Source organism: Saccopteryx bilineata, chromosome 5 (assembly GCF_036850765.1).
Source record: "Saccopteryx bilineata isolate mSacBil1 chromosome 5, mSacBil1_pri_phased_curated, whole genome shotgun sequence".
NCBI lineage: Eukaryota > Metazoa > Chordata > Mammalia > Chiroptera > Emballonuridae > Saccopteryx > Saccopteryx bilineata.
The window spans coordinates 142,641,601-142,665,562 of record NC_089494.1 but is presented as its reverse complement, the minus strand read 5'-3'; positions in this window follow the sequence as shown (position 1 = coordinate 142,665,562).

The following is a 23,962-nucleotide window of genomic DNA, read 5'->3' as shown; positions in this document are numbered from 1 at the left end:
TGAGGTAAATTCAGCTTCATGTGATCAACACCTGCACATCAGCTCATACATTGTGGTTAGGGTCAATCCTCATAGTCAGCCATCCTAAAGCTCAATGCCATGTGTGAACAAGACAATAGCAATTAAGACTCATTACAATAGTGACGTCACGGAAATGGCGCCGTGAGAAGCGCGTCCGACAGCTCTCCCCTAAATCACAACAAATTTATCAACTAGAAACAGAAAAATTTATCCTCGGAGCATTCCGGAGTTCCACACAAACTGAAAGCAAAAGGACTGTTATCACTTGAATCTGAGAGACGAGGGTGTGGAGGAAGCTACCACAGCGACGCTCATTCAAGCCGCCAGGGAGTGCGCCTGCGTGCTATCAATAAGACTACCCTCAGATGCCGATAAGAAAGAGGAAATCGAATATTATGGATACAAAAGAAAGAGAGGTAACACAAATAGATGTGGAAAAATCTATGGAGAAAAGACTTAACATATTGGAAGCCTTGGAGCTAAATGACAGAGAATTTAAAATAGAAATCTTAAAAATACTCAGAGATATACAAGAAAACACAGAAAGGCAATATAGGGAGATCAGAAAACAACTCAATGAACACAAAGAATATATTACCAAGGAAATTGAAACTATAAAAACAAATCAAACAGAAATGAAAAACTCAATTCACGAGCTGAAAAACGAGGTAACAAGCTTAGCTAACAGAACAGCCCAGATTGAAGATAGGATTAGTGAAATAGAAGACAAACAACTTGAGGCACAACAGAGAGAAGAAGAAAGAGACTCAAAAATAATAAAAAATGAGAAAGCCCTACAGGAATTGTCTGACTCCATCAGAAAGAATAACATAAGAATAATAGGTATATCAGAGGGAGAAGAGAAAGAAAATGGAATGGAGAATATACTCAAACAAATAATAGACGAGAACTTCCCAAGCCTGTGGAAGGAACTAAAGCCTCAAATTCAAGAAGCAAACAGAACACCGAGTTTTCTTAACCCCAACAAACCCACTCCAAGGCACATCATAATAAAGATGACACAAACCAATGACAAAGAAAAAATTCTCAAGGCAGCCAGGGAAAAGAAGAGTACAACATATAAAGGAAGGCCTATTAGATTATCATCAGATTTCTCAGCAGAAACTCTACAAGCTAGAAGAGAGTGGACCCCAATATTTAAAGCCCTGAAAGAGAGGAACTTTCAGCCAAGAATACTATACCCATCAAAGCTATCCTTCAAGTATGAAGGAGATATAAAAACATTCACAAATACAGAAAAGATGAGAGAATTTATCAACAGAAAGCCCCCACTCCAGGAAATACTAAGGGGGGTTTTCCAACCAGATTCAAAGAACAAAAGAAAACAACACCACAAGTAACAGCTCCACCAAGAACACAATAAAACCAAACTTAAACTGTAACAACAAAGGAAAAAAAGGGGGGAGAGGATGGAGATTAACAGTAGCAAAGGACGATGAAGTGCAGAAATACTTATAAGATAGGGTACTACAATGAATATGGTAGGTACCCTTTTCATTACTTAATGGTAACCACCCTTAAAAAAACCACCACAAAAACACTTGACTTAAAAAAGGTAGCAACAGAGGAAAGAAGTATGGAACACAAACAAACAAAAACAAATGATAGAAAAACAAAAGAGAAGAATCAAACTAGATACAAAACTAACAGAAAGCAATTTATAAAATGGCAGTAGGGAACCCACAAGTATCAATAATTACACTAAATGTAAATGGATTAAACTTACCAATAAAAAGACACAGAGTAGCAGAATGGATTAAAAAAGAAAATCCAACTATATGCTGCCTACAAGAAACACATCTAAGCAACAAGGATAAAAACAAATTCAAAGTGAAAGGCTGGAAAACAATACTCCAAGCAAACAACACCCAAAAAAAAGCAGGTGTAGCAATACTCATATCTAATAATGCTGACTACAAGACAGAAAAAGTACTCAGAGACAAAAATGGTCATTTCATAATGATTAAGGGGAAGTTGAATCAAGAAGACATAACAATCCTTAATATATATGCACCAAACCAAGGAGCACCAAAATATATAAGACAGCTACTTATTGACCTTAAAACAAAAACTAACAAAAATACAATCATACTTGGAGACCTCAATACACCGCTGACGGCTCTAGATCGGTCATCCAAACAGAGAATCAATAAAGATATAGTGGCCTTAAACGAAACACTAGAACACCTGGATATGATAGACATCTACAGGACACTTCATCCCAAAGCGACAGAGTATACATTTTTCTCTAGTGTACATGGAACATTCTCAAGAATTGACCATATGTTGGGCCACAAAGACAATATCAGCAAATTTAGAAAAATTGAAATTGTACCAAGCATATTTTCTGATCATAAAGCCTTGAAACTAGAATTCAACTGCAAAAAAGAGGGGGAAAAACCCACAAAAATGTGGAAACTAAACAACATACTTCTAAAAAATGAATGGGTCAAAGAAGAAATAAGTGCAGAAATCAAAAGATATATACAGACAAATGAAAATGAAAATACGACATATCAGAATCTCTGGGACGCAGCAAAAGCAGTAATAAGAGGAAAGTTCATATCACTTCAGGCCTATATGAACAAACAAGAGAGAGCCGAAGTAAACCACTTAACTTCACACCTTAAGGAACTAGAAAAAGAAGAACAAAGACAACCCAAAACCAGCCGAAGAAAGGAGATAATAAAAATCAGAGCAGAAATAAATGAAATAGAGAACAGAAAAACTATAGAAAAAATCAATAAAACAAGGAGCTGGTTCTTTGAAAAGATCAACAAAATTGACAAACAGCAAGACTCACCAAGGAAAAAAGACACAGGACTCAAATAAATAAAATCCAAAATGAAAGAGGAGAGATCACCACAGACATCATAGAAATACAAAGAATTATTGTAGAATACTATGAAAAATTATATGCCACCAAATACAACAATCTAGAAGAAATGGATAAATTCCTAGAACAATACAACCTTCATAGACTGAGTCATGAAGAAGCAGAAAGCCTAAACAGACCAATCAGCAGGGAGGAAATAGAAAAAACTATTAAAAACCTCCCCAAAAATAAAAGTCCAGGCCCAGACGGTTATACTAGTGAATTCTATCAAACATTCAAAGAAGACTTGGTTCCTATTCTACTCAAAGTCTTCCAAAAAATTGAAGAAGAAGCAATACTTCCAAACACATTTTATGAAGCCAACATAACCCTCATACCAAAACCTGGCAAGGATGGCACAAAGAAAGAAAACTACAGACCAATATCTCTAATGAATACAGATGCTAAAATACTAAACAAAATACTGGCAAACCGAATACAACAACATATTAAAAAAATAATACATCATGATCAAGTGGGATTCATCCCAGAATCTCAAGGATGGTTCAACATACGTAAAACAGTTAACATAATACACCATATCAACAAAACAAAGAACAAAAACCACATGATCTTATCAATAGATGCAGAAAAGGCTTTTGATAAAATACAACACAATTTTATGTTTAAGACTCTCAACAAAATGGGTATAGAAGGAAAATATCTCAACATGATAAAGGCCATATATGATAAACCATCAGCCAACATCCTATTAAACGGCATAAAACTGAGGACTTTCTATCTTAAATCAGGAACAAGACAGGGTTGTCCACTCTCTCCACTCTTATTCAACGTGGTGCTAGAAGTTCTGGCCAGAGCAATCAGACAAGACAAAGAAATAAAAGGCATCCATATCGGAAAAGAAGAAGTAAAGCTATCACTTTTTGCTGATGATATGATCCTATACATCGAAAACCCGAAGGACTCCACAAAAAGATTATTAGAAACAATAAACCAATACAGTAAGGTCGCAGGATACAAAATTAACATACAAAAGTCCATAGCCTTTCTATATGCCAACAATGAAATATTAGAAAACGAACTCAAAAAAATAATCCCCTTCACGATTGCAACAAAAAAAATAAAATACCTAGGAATAAACATAACAAAGAACGTAAAGGACCTATATAATGAAAATTACAAAGCATTGTTAAGGGAAATCGAAAAAGATACAATGAGATGGAAAAATATTCCTTGTTCCTGGATAGGAAGAATAAATATAATCAAAATGGCCATATTACCCAAAGCAATATACAAATTTAATGCAATTCCCATCAAAATCCCTATGAGATTTTTTAAAGAAATGGAACAAAAAATCATCAGATTTATATGGAACTATAAAAAACCCCGAATAGCCAAAACAATCCTAAGGAAAAAGAATGAAGCTGGGGGCATTACAATACCTGACTTTAAACTATATTATAGGGCCACGATAATCAAAACAGCATGGTATTGGCAAAAAAATAGACACTCAGACCAATGGAACAGAATAGGAAGCCCAGAAATAAAACCACATATATATGGTCAAATAATCTTTGATAAAGGGGCCAACAACACACAATGGAGAAAAGAAAGCCTCTTCAACAAATGGTGTTGGGAAAACTGGAAAGCCACATGCAAAAGAATGAAACTCGACTACAGCCTGTCCCCGTGTACTAAAATTAATTCAAAATGGATCAAAGACCTAAATATAAGACCTGAAACAATAAAGTACATAGAAGAAGACATAGGTACTAAAATCATGGACCTGGGTTTTAAAGAATATTTTATGAACTTGACTCCAATGGCAAGAGAAGTGAAGGCAAAGATAAATGAATGGGACTACATCAGAATTAAAAGTTTTTGCTCAGCAAGAGAAACTGATATCAAAATAAACAGACAGCCAACTATATGGGAACTGATATTTTCAAACGACAGCTCAGATAAGGGCCTAATATCCAAAATTTACAAAGAACTCATAAAACTCAACAACAAACAAACAAACAATCCAATAAAAAAATGGGAAGAGGACATGAACAGACACTTCTCCCAGGAAGAGATATAAATGGCCAACAGATATATGAAAAGATGCTCAGCTTCATTAGTTATTAGAGAAATGCAAATCAAAACTACAATGAGATACCACCTCACTCCTGTTAGATTAGCTATTATCAACAAGACGGGTAATAGCAAATGTTGGAGAGGCTGTGGAGAAAAAGGAACCCTCATTCACTGTTGGTGGGACTGTAAAGTAGTACAACCATTATGGAGGAAAGTATGGTGGTTCCTCAAAAAACTGCAAATAGAACTACCTTATGACCCAGCAATCCCTCTACTGGGTATATACCCCAAAACCTCAGAAACATTGATACGTGAAGACACATGTAGCCCCATGTTCATTGCAGCACTGTTCACAGTGGCCAAGACATGGAAACAACCAAAAAGCCCTTCAATAGAAGACTGGATAAAGAAGATGTGGCACATATACACTATGGAATACTACTCAGCCATAAGAAATGATGACATCAGATCATTTACAGCAAAATGGTGGGATCTTGATAACATTATAAGGAGTGAAATAAGTAAATCAGAAAAAAACAAGAAATACATGATTCCATACATTGGTGGAACATAAAAATGAGACTAAGAGACATGGACAAGAGTGTGGTGGTTACCAAGGGTGGGGGGGGAGGGAGGACATGGGAGGGAGGGAGGGAGAGAGTTAGGGGGAGGGGGCGGGGCACAGAGAACTAGATAGAGGGTGACGGAGGACAATCTGACTTTGGGCGAGGGGTGTGCAACATAATTTGATGACAAAATAACCTAGACATGTTTTCTTTGAATATATGTACCCTGATTTATTAATGTCATCCCATTACCATTAATAAAAATTTATTAAAAAAAAAAAAAGACTCATTACAAAAAAAGAGCTCACATAATGCACATAAGGGATATTTCTGGAGCACATAGACCAGGTGATCAAGAAGATTGTGTTCCTGGGTCCCACAGGACACCTAATACATATGATCACTCAACCAAGACTGAGAGACATGGTAAATCTACCTAATACATAGAAACAAACACAAAGGCAGCCAAAACTGGGAGACAAAAAAACATGCCCCAAATAAAAAGACAGCAGAATTGAAATAGAGGCAAGCAGTTTACCAGATACAGAATTTAAAAAAAAAATGGTTATATGGATGTTGAAGGAACTTAGAAAAAACTTCAAGAAACTTAGTGAGAACTTCAAAAACATGAAAAAAAACACAGAAACCATGAAAATGAACCACTCATAAATGAAGAAAGCAATATCTGAAGGAAGAATACTGTAGAACGAATAAACAAAAGGCTGAATGAAGCAGAGAATCAAATCAACAATTTGGAAGACAAGGTAGCAGAAAACACTCAATCAGAGCAACAAAAAGAAAAAGAATTTTTTTCAAATGAGGATAGTTGTAGGGAATCTATGGGACAACATAAGCAAAACAACACCCACATCCGAGGAGTACCAGATGAGAAAAGAGAGATCAAGATGTTAAGAACCTATTTCAAAAAATAATAACTGAAAATGTCCCTAACCTGGTGAAGGAAAAAGACACACAAGTTCAGGAAGTTCAGAAAGTCCCAAACAAGATAAACTCACAAAGGACCACACCAAGACACACATAATCAAAATGGCAAAGGTTAAAGACAAAGAGAATTTTAAAAGGAGCAAGAGAAGCATCAATACCTAGAAGGGAGCTCCCATAAATCTGTCAACTAATTTCGCAAAAGAAAAATTATGGGTTAGAAGGGATTGGCATGAAATATTCAAAGGGATAAAAAGCAAGAACTTACAACCAAGACTACTTTATCCAGCAAGGCTATCACTTAAAATTGAAGGAAAAGCCTGACCAGGTGGTGGCGCAGTGGATAGAGCATCGGACTGGGATGTGGAAGGACCCAGGTTCGAGATCCCGAGGTTGCCAGCTTGAGCGCGGGCTCATCTGGCTTGAGCAAAGAGCTCACCAGCTTGGACCCAAGGTCACTGGCTCCAGCAGGGGGTTACTCAGTCTGCTGAAGGCCCACGGTCAAGGCACATGTGAGAAAGCAATCAATGACTAAGAAATCGCAACGCGCAACGAGAAACTAATGATTGATGCTTCTCATCTCTCTCTGTTCCTGTCTGTTCCTGTCTATCTCTGCCTCTGTAAAAATAAATAAATAATAATAAAAAAAAAACATTAAAATTGAAGGAAAAATAAAGAGCTTCACAGACAAGAAAAAGTTAAAGGAGTTTAGTATCACCAAACCAGTATTACAAGAAATGTTAAAGGATCTTCAAAAAGAAGAAGAAGGAGGAGGAGGAGGAGAAGGAAAGGTGAAGAAAAATAACAGAGGAACATAATTATGAAGAATAAAATAACAATAAATATGTACCTCTTAACAGTCACTTTAAATGTAAATTATTTAAATGCTCTCATCGAAAGATACAGTGTAGCTAAATAAATAAGAAAACAAGACTTATATATGTGCTGTCTATAGGAAACCAACATCAGAATGAAAGATACACAGAGACTAAACATAAAGGGATTTAAAAAGATATTTCCTGTAAATAGAAATAAAAATATCTGGGATAGCAATACTTACATAGACAAAATAGACTTTAAAACAAAGGCTCTAGGCCCTGGCTGGATAGCTCAGTGGTAGAGCATCAGCCCGGCATGTGTAAGTCCCAGGTTTGAATCCCGGGCCAAGACACACAGAAGTGCCCATCTGCTTCTCCACCCTTCCCTTCTCCTTTCTCTCTGTCTCTCTCTCCCCCTCCCGCAGCCAAGGATCCATTGGAGCAAAGTTGGTCCAGACACTGAGGATGGCTCCATGGCCTCTGCCTCAGGCACTAGCATGGCTCCTGTTGCAGAGGATCAATGCCCTAGATTGGCAGAGCATTGCCCCCTGGTGGGCATGCCGAGTGGATCCCGGTCTGGCGCATGCAGGAGTCTATCTGTCTGCCCCCTACCCACCATCCCACCCCCGCTTCTCAGTTCGGAAAAATACAAAAACAAAACAAAACAAAAAAGGCTCTAATAAGAGATAAAGACACTATAGGCCCTGGTCGGTTGGCTCAGTGGTAGAGCATCGGCCTGGCGTGCGGGGGACCCCGGTTCAATTCCTGGCCAGGGCACATAGGAGAAGCGCCCATTTGCTTCTCCACCCCTCCCCTCCTTCCTCTCTGTCTCTCTCTTCCCCTCCCGCAGCCAAGGCTCCATTGGAGCAAAGATGGCCCAGGCCCTGGGGATGGCTCCTTGGCCTCTGCCCCAGGCTCTAGAGTGGCTCTGGTCGCGGCAGAGCGACGCCCCAGAGGGGCAGAGCATTGCCCCCTGGTGGGCAGAGCGTCCCCCCTGGTGGGCAGAGCGTCCCCCCTGGTGGGCGTGCCGGGTGGATCCCGGTCGGGCGCATGCAGGAATCTGTCTGTCTCTCCCCGTTTCCAGCTTCAGAGAAAAAAAAAAAAAAAAAGAAAGACACTATATAATGATAAAGGCAGCAATTTAACAAGAGGATATAACCTTTGTAACCATTTATGCACCCAATATAATAGCACCTAAATAAATAAAGTAAATCTTGTTAGACATAAAACAAATGATTGGCAATAAAACTAGCAGTACAGTAATAGTAGGGTATTTTAATACCCCATTGACATCCAGACAGAAAATCAACAAGGAAACAAACTTTAAATGATACACCAAATCTGATGGATTTAATTGATACCTTCAGGGCATTTTACCCCAAAACAGCAGTATATACATTTTTTTCAAGTGCACATGGAACATTCTCAAAGATATCCCACTTGTTAGGACATGGAAAAAGTCTCAATACATTTTTTTTAAATTTTATTTTTTTGTATTTTTCCGAAGCTGGAAACGGGGAGAGACAGACAGACTCCCGCATGCGCCCGACCGGGATCCACCCGGCACGCCCACCAGGGGGCGATGCTCTGCCCCTCCGGGGCCTCTCTCCGTCACGACCAAAGCCACTCCAGCGCCTGAGGCAGAGGCCAAGGAGCCATCCCCAGCGCCCGGGCCATCTTTGCTCCAATGGAGCCTTGGCTGCGGGAGGGGAAGAGAGAGACAGAGAGGAAGGGGTGGGGGAGGAGGGGAGAAGCAGATGGGCGCCTCTCCTGTGTGCCCTGGCCGGGAATCGAACCCAGGACCCCCGCACGACAGGCCGACACTCTACCACTGAGCCAACCGGCTAGGGCTTCAATACATTTTAAAAGGTTAGACCTAACTGGTGGTGGCACAGGTCACTGGCTTGAGCACGGCTCACCAGCTTGAGCCTGGTGTAACTGGCTTGAGTGTGGGATTATCAACATGATCCCTAGGTCACTGGCTTGAGTAAGAGGTCACTGGTTCAGCTTGAGTCTCCCACCCTTCTGGCTGTCAAGGCAGGTATGAGAAGCAATCAGTAAACAACTAAAGTGACACACTATGAGTTGATGCTTCTCATCTCTCTCTCTTCCTGTCCCTGTCTCTCTCAAAAAAAAGGTTGCTATCATATCAAACATCTTCTCTGACAATAATGATATGAAACTAGAAATTTATCACAACAAAAAAACCCTGAAAAACATACAAAGATAAAGATATGGAAGCTAAATAACATGTTACCAAACAATGAATGGGTTAACAGTGAGATCAAGAAAATAAAAAGATACCTCAAAACAAGTGAAAATGATGACACAACAACCCAAGTGAAATGATGACACAACAACCCAAAATCTATGGGACACAGCAAAATCAGTCCTGAGGGGGAAGTTCTTAGCACTACAAGTCAAAAAACAATAAAAATCTAAAAAAAACCATACAATTTTATACTTGAAGAAACTAAAAAAAGGACAACAAACAAAGCTCAATGTGAGTAGAAGAAAGGAAATAACAAAGATCAGACCAGAAAGAAATGAAATAGAGTCTAAAACAACAATACAAAAGATCATGAAAACAAGAGCTGGTTCTTTGAAAAGAAACAAGATTGACAAACTCTAACCACACTCAACAAGAAAAAGTGAGGACCCAAATTTTAAAAATCAGACATGAAAGAAAAGTAACAAATGATACCAAAGAAATACAAAGAATTGTAAGAAAATGTTACAAATAACTATATATCAACAAATTGGACAATCTGGAAGAAATAGATAAATTCCTAGATACATACAATCTTCCAAAGCTAAATCAGGAAGAATCAGAGAATCTGTATAAACAGATTACAACTGGTGAAATTAAAGCGGTAATCAAGAAACTCCCAACAAACAAAAGCCCTGGACTGGATGCGTCAGCTTCATAGGTGGAGTTTACCAAACATTCAAAGAACAAACACCTATTCTTCTCAAACTACTCCAAAAAATTGAAGAAGGAGGAACCCCTAAGCTCATTTCATGAGTCCAGCATTATTCTAATTCCAAAACCAGGTAAAGACACTACAAAGAAAGAAAATTATATGTCAGTATCTCTAATGAACACAGATGCTAAAATTCTCCACAAAATATTAGCAAGCTGAATCCAGCAATACATTAAAAAGATCATACAGCATGATCTAGTGGGATTTATTCTGGGGATGCAAAGTTGGTACAATATTCACAAATCAATAAACATGATACATCACATGAACAAAATGAACAATAAAAATTATATAACCATATAAATAGATGCAAAAAAAGCACTTAATAAAATTCAGCAAAGATTTATTTTAAAAACTCATAACAAAGTGGGAATAGAAGGAATATACCTCCCCATAATAAAGGACATATATGACAAACCCACAGCCAATGGGCAAAAACTAAAAGCATTTTCTTCAAGATTAGGAATAAGACAAGGATGTCTGCTTTCATCACTCTTATTGAACATAGTACTGAAAGTCTTAGCTACAGTAATCAGCCAAAAAAAAAAAAAAATGGAAAGGGAGTAGTAAAACTGTCATTTTCAGATGACATGACACTGTATACAAAGAACCATAAAAATCCCACCAAAAACTACTAGAACTGATAAGATCTAGTAGATGAATTCAGTAAAGTAGCAGGATAAAAAATAAATATCCATTTTCATACACCAATAAGGAACTATCAGAAAGGATAACTAAGAAAACAACCCCATTGATAATTGCATCAAAAATACCTAGGAATAAATTTAACCAAGGATGTAAAAACTTGTATTCCAAAAATTATAAGACACTGAAGGAAGACACGAGAGAAGGTATAAATATGTGGATAGGAAGAATTAACTTCATTAAAATGTTCATTGTACCCAAAGCAATCTAGAGATCTAATGCAATTCTTATCAAGATACCAATGGTATATTTCACAGAATCAAAACAAATAATCCAAAAATTTATGTGGAACCACAAAGAGGTCCCAAAGAGCCACAGCAATCTTGAAAATAATTTTTTTGAAAAATCATGCTACTCGATATCAGATCATAGTAATCAAAACAGCATAAAACTGCCATAAAAATCAATGGAACAGAATAGAGAGCCCAAAAATAAACCAACACCTTTATGGTCAATTAATATTTTTACAAAGGAGGCAAGAACATACAATGGGGTAAAGGCAGTCTATTCAATAATTTGCATTGGAAAAATTGGACAGATACATGCAAGAAACTGAAACTATACCACCTTCTTACACCATACACAAGAATAAACTCAAAATGGATTAAGAACTTAAAAGTAAGACTTGAAATCATAAAAATCCCAGAAGAAAGCAGGCAGTAAAATCTTGGACATTTCTTGTAGTGATGCTTTTTCTAATATAACTTCTCAGGCAAGGGAAACAAAAGAAAAAATAAACAAATGAGACTTCAGCAAAGGAAACCATCAATAAAATGAAAAGACAACCCGCTGAATGGAGGAACTTATTTGCCAATTGTACATCTGGTAAGAGGTTAATACCCAAAATTTATAAAGAATTCATAGAACTCAACACACACACATACACACACACACACACACACACACACACACACACACACACACACACCAGCAACAGATAATTCAATTAAAAATAGGCAAAGGACCTGATTAGACACTTTTCCAAAGAAGATATACAAATGACAAATAAACATATAAAAAGATGCTCAACATCACTGATCATCAGATAAATGAAAATAAAATAACAATGAGGTATCACCTCACATCTGTTAGATTAGCTATAATCAATAAATCACCAAATGAGTATTGGTGAGGATGTGAAAGAAAGGGAACCCTCATGCACTATATAGGTGGGAATGCACATTGGTGCAGCCACTGTGGAAAGCAGTATGGAGTTACCTCAAAAAAATTAAAAATGGAATGGCCATACAACACAGCAATTCCACTTCAGGGACTATGTCTGAAGAAACCTAAAACATTAATTCAAAAGAATATATGCACCCCTATGTTTATTGCAGCATTATTTACAATAGCCAAGATCGAGAAGTAGCCCAAGCGCTCAAACAGTAGATAAGTAGATAAAATAAATCTGTGATACATTTACATATTGGAATACTACTCAGTCATAAAAAGAAGGAAATCTTATCTTTCGTAACAGCATGGATGTATCTGGAGATTATTATGCTAAATGAAGTAAGCCAGAAAAAGACAAGTACCACCTGATTCCACGTATAAGTGGAATCTAATGAACAAAATAAACTAATAAACAAAATAGAAACAGACTCATCAATACAGAGAACGGACTGACAGCTGTCAGAGGGGAGAGGTGTTAGGGGGCTGGATAAAAAAAGGTGAAGAAATTAAGCAAAAAGAAAAAGAAAACAATGCAGATACAGACAACAGGCGAAGAGGGGGCAGGGTAGGCAGAAGAGAATAAAGAGAGGATAAATGGTGATGGAAGGAAACATGACTGTGTAAGGAACACACAATACAATATTATAGATGATGTATTATAGAAAGCTATATAATTTTATTAATCAATGTCATCCCAATAAATTCAAAAAAATTTATAAATAGACCCAAATATATATATAGTCAATTGAGTTTTAACACAACTGGAAACACAATTTAATGGAGACAATTTTTCGACAAACAGGTCAAAACAATTGAATATCCATATGCCAGAAATCTCAAATTAATTTGTATCTCATGAAATGTATAAAAATTGACTCAAGATGGACCACTAACTTTAATGTAAAATTTGCAAATATAAAATTCCCAGAAGAAAACATGTGTGAAAAATTTGTGACCTTGGTTAAAAAATTATTTCTTTTTTTACGGAGAGATGGGGTATGGGTGGGGGGGTTAGACAGACAGGATGGGAGAGAGATGAGAAGCATCAACTCATAGTTGTGGCACTTAAAAAATTTTTTTTTTCTTTTCTGAAGCTGGAAACGAGGAGAGACAGTCAGACAGACTCCCATGCTCCCGAGGGGGATCCACCCGGCACGCCCACCAGGGGGCCACGCTCTGCCCACCAGGGGGCGATGCTCTGCCCCTCCGGGCGTCGCTCTGTTGCGACCAGAGCCACTCTAGCTCCTGGGGCAGAGGCCGAGGAGCCATCCCCAGCGCCCGGGCCATCTTTGCTCCAATGGAGCCTTGGCTGCAGGAGGGGAAGAGAGAGACAGAGAGGAAGGAGAGGTGGAGGGGTGGAGAAGCAGATGGGCGCTTCTCCTGTGTGCCCTGGCCAGGAATCGAACCCAGGACTTCTGCACGCCAGGCCGATGCTCTACCACTGAGCCAACCGGCCAGGGCCGTGGCACTTTAGTTATTCGGTTATTGTTTCTTCATACATGCCTTGACCAAGGGGGGGTGTCCAGCCGAGTTAGTGACCCCTAGCTAAAGCCAATGATCTTTGGGCTCAAGCCAGCAACCATGGGGTCATGTCTATGATCCCACGCTCAAGCTGGCGACCTCAGGGTTTTGAACCTGGGTCCCTTTATCCCAGGGTGATACTCTATCCACTGTACCACCACTCGGTCAGGCTAAAAAATTGTTTCCTATACATAACTTCAAAAGTACAATCTATAAAAGAAGAAATTGGACTTAATAAAAATTTAAAACTTTTGCTATTTGAAAGACACTCTCAGGAAAATTAAAGAAAACCCACAAAGTAGCCACAGAAATATTTGCAAAAACATATTTGATAAAAAGATATGTGTCTAAAACATAAAGAACTATCAAAACTTGCTAATAAGAAACAACCCTACAACAATGGGTCAAAGCCTTGAATACACATTTCCCTAATAAAGATGTATGTATGTATGGCAAATAGGCACATGAAAAGATGTTCAACACCATTAGTCATTAGGGAAATGCAAATTAAAAGCACAATAACATAGCACTACACACATGTTAAAATGTCTAAAATAACTGATATTACTACACATGAGAAGGATGTATGGCAACTAAGACCCCCATCCAATGCTGATATGGGAAGGCAATAATAATATAGATACTATGGAGAATAGTTCAGCAGATTCTTGTAAAGTTCAACATATAGGTGTCATATAACCCAACAATTCCACATCTTGATGTTTATTCAAGAAAAATAAAAGTCTATGTCCATACAAAATCAGCATGCAAATCTATATAGAGTTTTTATTCATGATTTTCAAAAACTGGAAATAATCTAAATGTCCTTCAGTGAAGAATGGATAAGCTAATTGTGATATGATATATACAATGGGCCCTGGCCTGATAGCTCTGTTGGTTAGAGCATCGTCCCAAAGGGCAGAGATTGACAGTTTAATCCCGGTCAGGGCACATCCAGGAACAGATCAATGTTTCTTTTTCTCTCTCCCTTCCACTCTGGCTAAAGTCAATTTAAAAAAAATCTATATAATGGGATACTATTCCACAATATAAAGGAATGAACACATCAATATAGGTGAAACTCAAAAATGTTATACTTGGCCTGACCTATGCTGGCATAATGGGTAAGGCACAGCCCTGGAAGGCTGAGGTTGCCCACTTGGGACCCTGGCTTTGCAAGCTCAAGGCACATATGAGAAGCAACTGAGAGTTGGTGCTTCCCGTTCCTCCCTGCCCCCTGCCTTTCTCTCTCTCTCCTCTCTCTCAAATCAATCAATGAAAAGAAATCTTTTAAAAATATATTATACTTCGCAAGAATAATCAGACACAAAATCTACAAACTGAATGATTCTGTTTGTATGACATTCCAGAAAAGACAAAAACTGTAGTGAGACAAAGTAGATCAGTGGTTGCCTGGAATCAGGAATGTGGCAAGTATAATGACTGCACAGCAGAAAAGGGGAAAGTGTTGGAATATATTGTGGCAATGCTTTATATCTTGTGTGTGGTGTGGTTACATGAGTGCATACATTTGCCAAAGTGCATTGAATTGTTCAATTTTTTGGAGTTGTAGAGTTTACACCTCCATATTCCAAATTGTGTGCCCTCTATTCCATGGTAGTAAGAATCTTTCTCTTTTCCTTACTGTTTTAAATTTGCTTAATTTTCCTAATGCCTTTTTTTTTTTTTTTTTTTTACAGGGACAGTGAGAGAGTCAGAAAGAGGGGTAGACAGGGATAGATAGACAGGAACAGAGAGATGAGAAGCATCAATCATCAGTTTTTCATTGCAACACCTTACTTGTTCATTGATTGCTTTCTCATATGTGCCTTGACCGCAGGCCTTCAGCAGACTGAGTAACCCCTTGCTCCAGCCAGCGACCTTGGGTCCAAGCTGGTGAGCTTTGCTCAAACCAGATGAGCCCGCGCTCAAGCTGGTAACCTCGAGGTCTCGAACCTGGGTCCTCCGCACCCCAGTCCAATGCTCTATCCACTGCGCCACCACCTGGTCAGGCAATTTTCCTAATGCCTTTTGAGGACTGTAACTCCTAATAGAAGATGTTCCAAGCAGAGCCAAAATGATGATAAATACGGATCACTCTAGAGCAGTGGTTCTCAAAGTGTGTGCCAAGGTGCACTGGTGCGCCCTAGATTTCCAGGTGCATACTGTGGTATTCCAGAGAAATACGTGCCTGTTGGGAACCAATAATCTAGCAGGGTTTTTGGAGTTTAGATTTTTGAGGGACAGAGGTGTGGGGAATTGGCTGTAGCTGACAGTCTGCCCAACCCCCCACCTTACTTGCCTGTTTAGGTTGCAAAAGGCTGTTAAGCTGTGGTGCTGGGGGTAGTGTTTACACTACCCCCCATGTTCCCTGGAAAGACTGAAGGCAAGTTACTTCTATCCTTTGTTTGGTGTAAAGTTAAGTTGATATGTAATGGTGGGGGGTTTTCTGCACTCAACACAATTAAGAGTAAAAAGAGAGGAATTCTTCAATGTATTGATGAGGAAATGAGAGTTTGCCTTTCAAATATATGCCCAAACATTGAAGAAATCACTAGGGCACATCAGGCTCATGTTTCTCATAAACACAAGAATGAAAATACTCAACACATTCACGCTGAGACCTGCCGAATTTACTAAATCTTACTAAGAATGTATATAAAAAGATAACTTTTTTAATCCCTCTTTTTTACAAGTTCTAAAAAGTATAACTCAAAAAATGTAACATAAAAATGTTTTTAATGTCAGAATAAATTTAATTTTGTTTTATTTATTTTGTTTAATTACCATAAAAGCATGCTTGGACTTTATATTTTTTCCTTAATATTTGCCTTAATTATTATAACATATTTCTCAGAAATTTGTATATAGTGTGCCTACAATTATTTGTAGGATTTTAAATGGGCCTCGACTTCAAAAAGTTTGAGAACCACTGCTCTAGAGTATGAGACAATAATTCCCAAAAGTTAGACACGAGATGTTCCAGAGGAGAATGTGAAGGCATCTTGACTTTGCTGTGAGAGGCTTTCTAAAGAGCTGCAAACCAAAGGAAATGAGTTAAGAAAAACTAGATTTAGTTTTCTAAATAAGGCCTGAGCTGTGGTGGCGCAGTGGATAAAGCATCGCCCAGGAATGCTGAGATCACCAGTTCAAAACCCAGGGCTTGCCTGGGCAAGGCACAGAAGGGACTCGATGCTTTCTGTTCCTACTCACCCCCTTCTCTCTTTCTCCTCTCTAAAATAAATTTAAAAATTATTTTTTTTCTAAATAAAATTTTTAAAAAACCCTAGAGTTTGAATGAGTGGAAAGAGAGGGAATAGATTAGGCTTACTTAAGAGAGGTGTCAAAGGTAGACTGATTATAATGCACACTAGCCTGGATTCTGGGATTCCTGGAGGATCGAGATATAAGGGTAAGATAATTATTGTCATCGAGGTCCTTGAGGGCCTCTTAGAACTGTTGTTATTAAAAGAGCTCTGTCAGAGTCAGTTTAGAGTCCCTGAAGGTAAAGAAGTGCTAGGCAGCTCAGAAGGCTTTTATTTTATTTTCTAAGTAGTGGCTTATTTATGTCCTTGGGGTTCTCAAATGGTTAGTTACAGCATGTGAACAACAGTTGTAAATTTGAGTGAAAAAATAAAAAAAACAAGAACAGTAAAAACAAAATTATAATTACAGAATGACATTATTTGGTTATAATTGCATGCAGGGAGCACATGCTAAGACTTGGCTCTGATTGCTTTTCAAGAGCCATATCAAAAAGTTGCCATTATTATTACCACTGTACCTTTAAGGAAAATGAGACTTGGAGAAAATAAGTCCAAGGTCATAGAACTAGAAGTAGGTAGGATAAGGCTATGAGCTCCACTTGCTTTGTCTCTATGCTCTACCATCTCCATTCATTAAACTGACATTCTTGACTATTGTGTACCAGGTATTTGTCTAATGAAAAGACTATTCATAAGTGCAGTAAAATTTAAAAAGTAAAGAAGTAACGATCTTAAAGGTTAAATCTCATGAACTTCAGCATACTTTAACACATTGTTGACCATTCATCAGTTAACTTGTGTTTGCACTTGCATTAGCTATTGCAATTTTTGAAACTCAGGGTAATACAGGATTATTGTATCTGTGACTCTTCGCCCTGAGGGTTGAAGTTTGAAAAACAGCACACTGTTCTATATTCTCATGCAGACTCCTTTTCTTCCCACTCCTCCAGGTGTGAGACTGCAAAATCAAAGGTATGGTAAACAAGGTCCTGGCCAGTCGGCTTAGTGGTAGAGCATCAGCCCAGTGTGTGAAAGTCCCAGGTTCAATTACCGGTCAGGGCACACAGGAGAAGTGCCCATCTGCTTCTCCACCCTTCCCCTTCTCCTTCCTCTCTGTCTCTCTCTTCCCCTCCCACAGCCAAAGCTCCATTGGAGCAAAGTTGGCCCCAGTGCTGAGGATGGCTCCATGGCCTCTGCCTCAGACGCTAGAATGGCTCCAGCTGCAATGGAGCAATGCCCCAGATGGGCAGAGCAATGGAGCTGCAATGGAGCAATGCCCCAGATGGGCAGAGCCCCTGGTGGGCATGCCAGGTGGATCCTGGTTGAGCACATGCGGTAGTCTGTCTGACTACCTCCCCACTTCTAACTTTGGAAAAATACAAAAAAAAAAAAAGTACGGTAAACAGAAACAATCACAATGTCAAGCCATTTAAATTTGGACTATCTCCTAACTGCTCACAGTTTGAACATACATATCAAGGATATTGTAAAATCTTTCTTTGTCATGTTCAATCCAACTAAAATGTGTAAAGTGTGTGTTTCAAAAGGGAAGTGCAACGAAACCAGATATATTTGCAAAACATGTTGCGTACCATTACACGTAGGTGATTGCTATACAGTACACCACACCAAAAAAAATTACTAAAATATATAATATGTATAAAATATAATATATAGCATATATATACAAATTTTCATTTAAATTCATTATGTATAAATATACTGAAGTTTATTTAAATTCATACTCAATTATGAAAAAATAGCCTGTGACCTGAGATAACTTCTGCGTAAAATTGCCGGTCAGCAATGTGCTAAGAAGGCATTCTGACTTTTTATATTAGTTTTTTTTCTTTTTAGATTTTATTTGCTAATTTATAAGGAGAGGGGAGAGAGAAGGAGAGAAAGAAGGGGGAGAAGGGAGAAGCAGGAAGCATCATCTCATAGAAGTTGCTTCCTGTATGTGCCTTGACCGGCACATTTCAGGTCGACACTTTATCCACTGCACCACCAGAGGTCAGGCTATTTATACTACTTTTTAGTGATTCTTATAGTTATTAAGATAAAAATAAACTTTTAGGGCAAGATTATGAAAATCTCCCTATTAAAAACAATATATAAATATCTGGATAAATTCTCTCTAAAATATTTTTTATATTTTTTATCAATAAATCTTGTGAACCTAATCAAATATGTTATTCAAAATATTGATATTCCACTTAAAACTAAGAATAAACTCTAGTCCTTAAATTTATCATTTAAGGCCCTAGCTGGTTGGTTCAGTGGTAGAGCATCAGCCCAGTGTGTGAAAGTCCAGGGTTCAATTCCTGGTTGAAATTGAACACAGGAGAAACAACTATCTGCTTCCCCACCCCTCTCACTTCTCCCCCCCCCCCCCCGCAGCCATGGCTCTAATGGTTTGAGCATAGTTGTCCCCAGGTGCTAAGAATGGCTCCATGGCCTCACCTCAGATGCTAAAATAGCTTGGTTGCCAAACAACAGAGCAGCAGCCCCAGATGGACAGAGCATCGCCCCGGTACAGGGCTTGCTGGGTGGACCTGGTCGGGTTGCATGCAGGAGTCTGTCTCTCTGCCTCCCCACCTCTCACTTACTAAAAAAAAATCTGTCATTTAAACTCTTATATTTCCAAAATAATTATTCAGATTATCTTAAAGGAAAAAAGAGTAACAACTGTTTTTGTTCAAATAATGGTGTAATACTATTCCAATACACAATGTAGCATTATCCACAATTAGGTTATTATATTAGCTGGAATAATCATTTAAAATTGCATAGTATAAAACTATGCCTGAGATTCTGATGACATTTCAATGTAATGTTGTTGTTTTAGAAATCATGTTGAATATGTTCAAATCTAACCAAAGAGAAAAAACTTAAGGCAAACACAAATAGATTGTCTCCATGTCATTTATGTCAGTGATACACTTAAAGCTTAGCTAAAGATTTAAGTCTGTTCCTTTATGACATATGCTTACCTGCCTCCCACGCCCCTCCAATTACCTACCAGGATGTTTGCTCGCAAAATGACTACTTTCCTACAGTCACTCCTTATTTTAATATAACAGGCTATCATTATGACTCAATTTGAACATTAGTCATCATGGAACGTCAGAGTTTCTACAAACAGACAAATATTGATCATAGTAACTTTTAGAAACAGAATATAAGCAAAATAAAATCAAAATTAATTTTAAAGTATTAGTCCAAAATGATTTCATTTTTCTAAAACTACTTTAATTGTTGGTTAAAATAGGTCACAGACATCTATATTTAAGATTTTTCTTTTTATCCACCTTGTTACAAAAATAATTTAAGACAACCTTCATATCTACAACATATATAGTAGAATGTTGTTTTCCTTCTCTTATAATTGGCAAATGTAAAATGTTCCAGTATACACTATTGAAAGAGTCCTTTTAAAAAGGAATGCATAGGCTATAAAAATCTATAAAACAAAATTTGTCTCTTTACTGATACTAGTGGTCTTATAAAACAATTCATTTTAATTCCCAAATATAGTTTTGTTTTGTTTTGTGACAGAGGCAGAGACAGAGACAGAGAGAGGGGCATATAGGGACAGACAGACAGGAAGGGAGAGAGATGAGAAGCATCAGTTCTTCGTTGGGGCACCTTAGTTGTTCATTGATTGCTTTCTCATAAATGTCTTGAGGGGGGGGGGCTACAGGAGAGTGAGTGACCCCTTATTCAAGCCAGTGACATTAGGCTCAAGCCAGCGACCTTTGGCTGCAAGCCAGTGACCTTTGGGCTCAAGTCAGCGATCATGGTGTCATTCATGTCTATGATCTCACACTCAAGCCAACAACCCTGTGCTCAGGCTGATGGGCCCGCGTTCAAGCTGGATGAGCCCGTTCTCCAGCCGGTGTCCTCTGGGCTTTGAACCTGGCTAGGTTCTCTGTGTCCCAGTCTGATGATCTTTTCACTGCACCACTGCCTGGTCAGGCTAATCCCCAAATATTTTAATGAAATTACTATTTAACAAAATCCAAAATATTTGCTGTCAACTACTCACCTATATTACTGTAGTCGGGCCTCATTTAAATTTTTCTGTCACTTTCAAAGAAAAGAAAATGAAATGAAAAGCAAATAAAAATTCAGTTTTCCTGTGCCTCATTTGCTGATGTATTCCCATCTATGCTTTTTATCAAGTTTCTCATTTTTTGGTCTATAATTTTAGAGCACTGCAAGTTAAATAAAAATTGCCAACATCTGATTAATTTTTATTTAGAATACTGTTGCTCCAAATGATCCAGGTCTATTTCCTTTAGAGCAAAATAAAAAGAAAATTGAGTAATTACCCAGATACTAGTAACTCTGGTTCAAGTGTCTAATTACATGTACTTAATTGACTATGTTAATACAATTCTCCCTTTTATCCTGATGCTAGTTGACACCATTATAGATGCTCTTTGTCTTGTGATGGTGTTGTATCCAGATGACCCACTGTAAATTGAGAATATTGTAAGTTGAAAATGCATTTAATATATTTATCCTACCAAACATTATAGCTTAGTTTAGCCTACTTTAAACATGTTCAGAACACCTATAGTAGCCTCTCGTTGGGCAAAATATCGAACACGAGGTATATTTTATAATGCCCAGCATCACAGGAGACTATCATATAGCATATTGCTACCCTGGGAAGAGATCAAAATTCAAAATTTGAATAAGTTTCTACTGAATGCATATCACTTTTGCAGTATTATAAAGTTGAAAAGTTGTAGGTCAAACCATCCAAAGTCAAAGAGCATCTGTAATTTCCCAGTATTTTATGACATTAAAAACCTTTTATAAAACTTGTACCCCCCAACCTCTTTCCATAAATACAGATTAAAATGCTTACAACAAAAAATGTAATTTTTAGCTTGACCTGTGGTGGCACAGTGGATAAAGTGTCGACCTGGAAATGCTGAGGTCGCTGGTTCGAAACCCTGGGCTTGCCTGGTCAAGGCACATATGGGAGTTGATGCTTCCAGCTCCTCCCCCACTTCTCTGTCTCTGTCTCTCCTCTCTCTGTCTCTCCCTCTCCTCTCTATAAAAAAAAAAAGAATAAAAAATGTAATTTTTAAAATAATACTTGAAAGAATTAGGACTATGTTTATGTTTAACCTTAATAAAACAATCAAAAGTTTAAGGAGAATAAAACTGAGTTTCTCTTGGGTGGGGAAATGGAAAGTTTTCATGTTTCATAGGCACCCATTTTCACAACAAACTATAAAATTATTTTCTGAACATTTATCATGGTGTAAAAATCAGTTATGGCCTGACCAGGTGGTGGCGCAGTGGATGGAGCATCGGACTGGGAAGCAGAAGGATCCAGGTTTGAGACCCTGAGGTCACCCAGCTTGGACCCAGCGTCGCTGGCTTGAGCAGGGGGTTGCTCGGACTGCTGAAGGCCCGTGGTCGGGGCACATATGAGAAAGCAATCAATAAACAACTAAGGTGTCGCAAGGAAAAACTGATGATTGATGCTTCTCATCTCTCTCCATTCCTGTCTGTCTGTCCCTGTCTATCCCTCTCTCTGACTCTCTCTCTCTGTCCCTGTAAAAAAAAAAAAAATCAGTTATGTATAAACCAATGTATTCTCTGAATAGTTCTATGTATGCAAAAATATAAGTGAGAAAGTTGAATCCAGTTATTTTTAGACTGAATTTTGCATAAAATTGTTTTGTTTGTTTTATTTTGATGAGAGATAAAATATATATATTCTCTTAAAAATAAGAGATTCAAAATAACCACAATTAAAATGTTAAATCTTTACATAGTATTATTTAAAATATTATAATATTCCAAAATATTAAATCACTTATACCTAGGCCTTTCTTTGTCAGGTAAACTCTTTTAAAATATCAATTTCAGTTTCAATGTTTACGTTAAATGAGATAAAAGCACATTTGGTATAAGTGTTTTAAGTATTTGTAATATATTTAGTTCAGATCATGTATTCTTATTTACACAGTTTCCATTCTGAAATTATTTATAAGTGGTGGTCAAATCTTCCATTTGTAAGCAAGTATAGATTAGTGTTACCTGAATTTAGTTTATGAAACATTCCTTTCTTATTTTCTTTGTTTCTATTTTCATTTTTTAAATTATAGTCCTTTATACAAGATCAAATTGAATATTTATATATTAATTAAATTTCAAAATTTAAATGTAAAAACCATGGTCTCAAAATACAAACTTTTATAAATTATTGGCTTTAGACAGTATTTCATAGAGTAGGCCGATTTGTTCCCTTTATTGTTGAAATTTATGGATGTGGACAAACTCCAATTTCTGAGGTATAAATAGTGTTAGAATAGAGAGTTCAAAATCTATTTTTTAAAAAGGAGAATATATTAGATATTCTGTTGTTGTAATTTAAATATCAAGATGTAGGACATCTTGAATCTGATTCGGTTCTGGACATGACAGATGAAACTTCCAGTCCATTTCAAGCATTATTGCGAGGCTCAGTTGAATTGGTGTAGCTGAATTTAGTGTAGCCAAGAGAATCTGGCTGGAATGGATTGTGAGGAAATAAACGGTAAATAAACTTTCTATGATATTTTTTCCTCATGAAGAGAAAAACTATTTTCCCTTTCTCCTTCCCTCCCTCCTCCTGTTTCTTTCCCTCCCTCCCTTCCTTCCTTCCTGCCTTCCTCCCTCCCTCCCTCCCTCCCTCTCCTTCTCTCCCTCCTTCCCTTCTTTCTTTCCTTCCTTCCTTCTTCCCTTTCTCCCTTCCTTCCTTTCTTATATTTAATCTTTCTCTCTTTTTAAAAAATATGATAACAATTTAAAGGGCAGTGTGTAGACATATGGCAGAATTAATTGAATATATTTATCAAGTAAACTTGTTTCAACTGTGTCCATGCTTCACTTTCATTCTCTTGTAGCCAAGCCATGGGTGATTCTGACTGATGACATAGGAAATTAAAGTGGTATATTTACAGCCTAAGTAGAGAATAAAATTAACCTGCTGGTGAGGTGGAAATAGTGCTTATTATCCAAA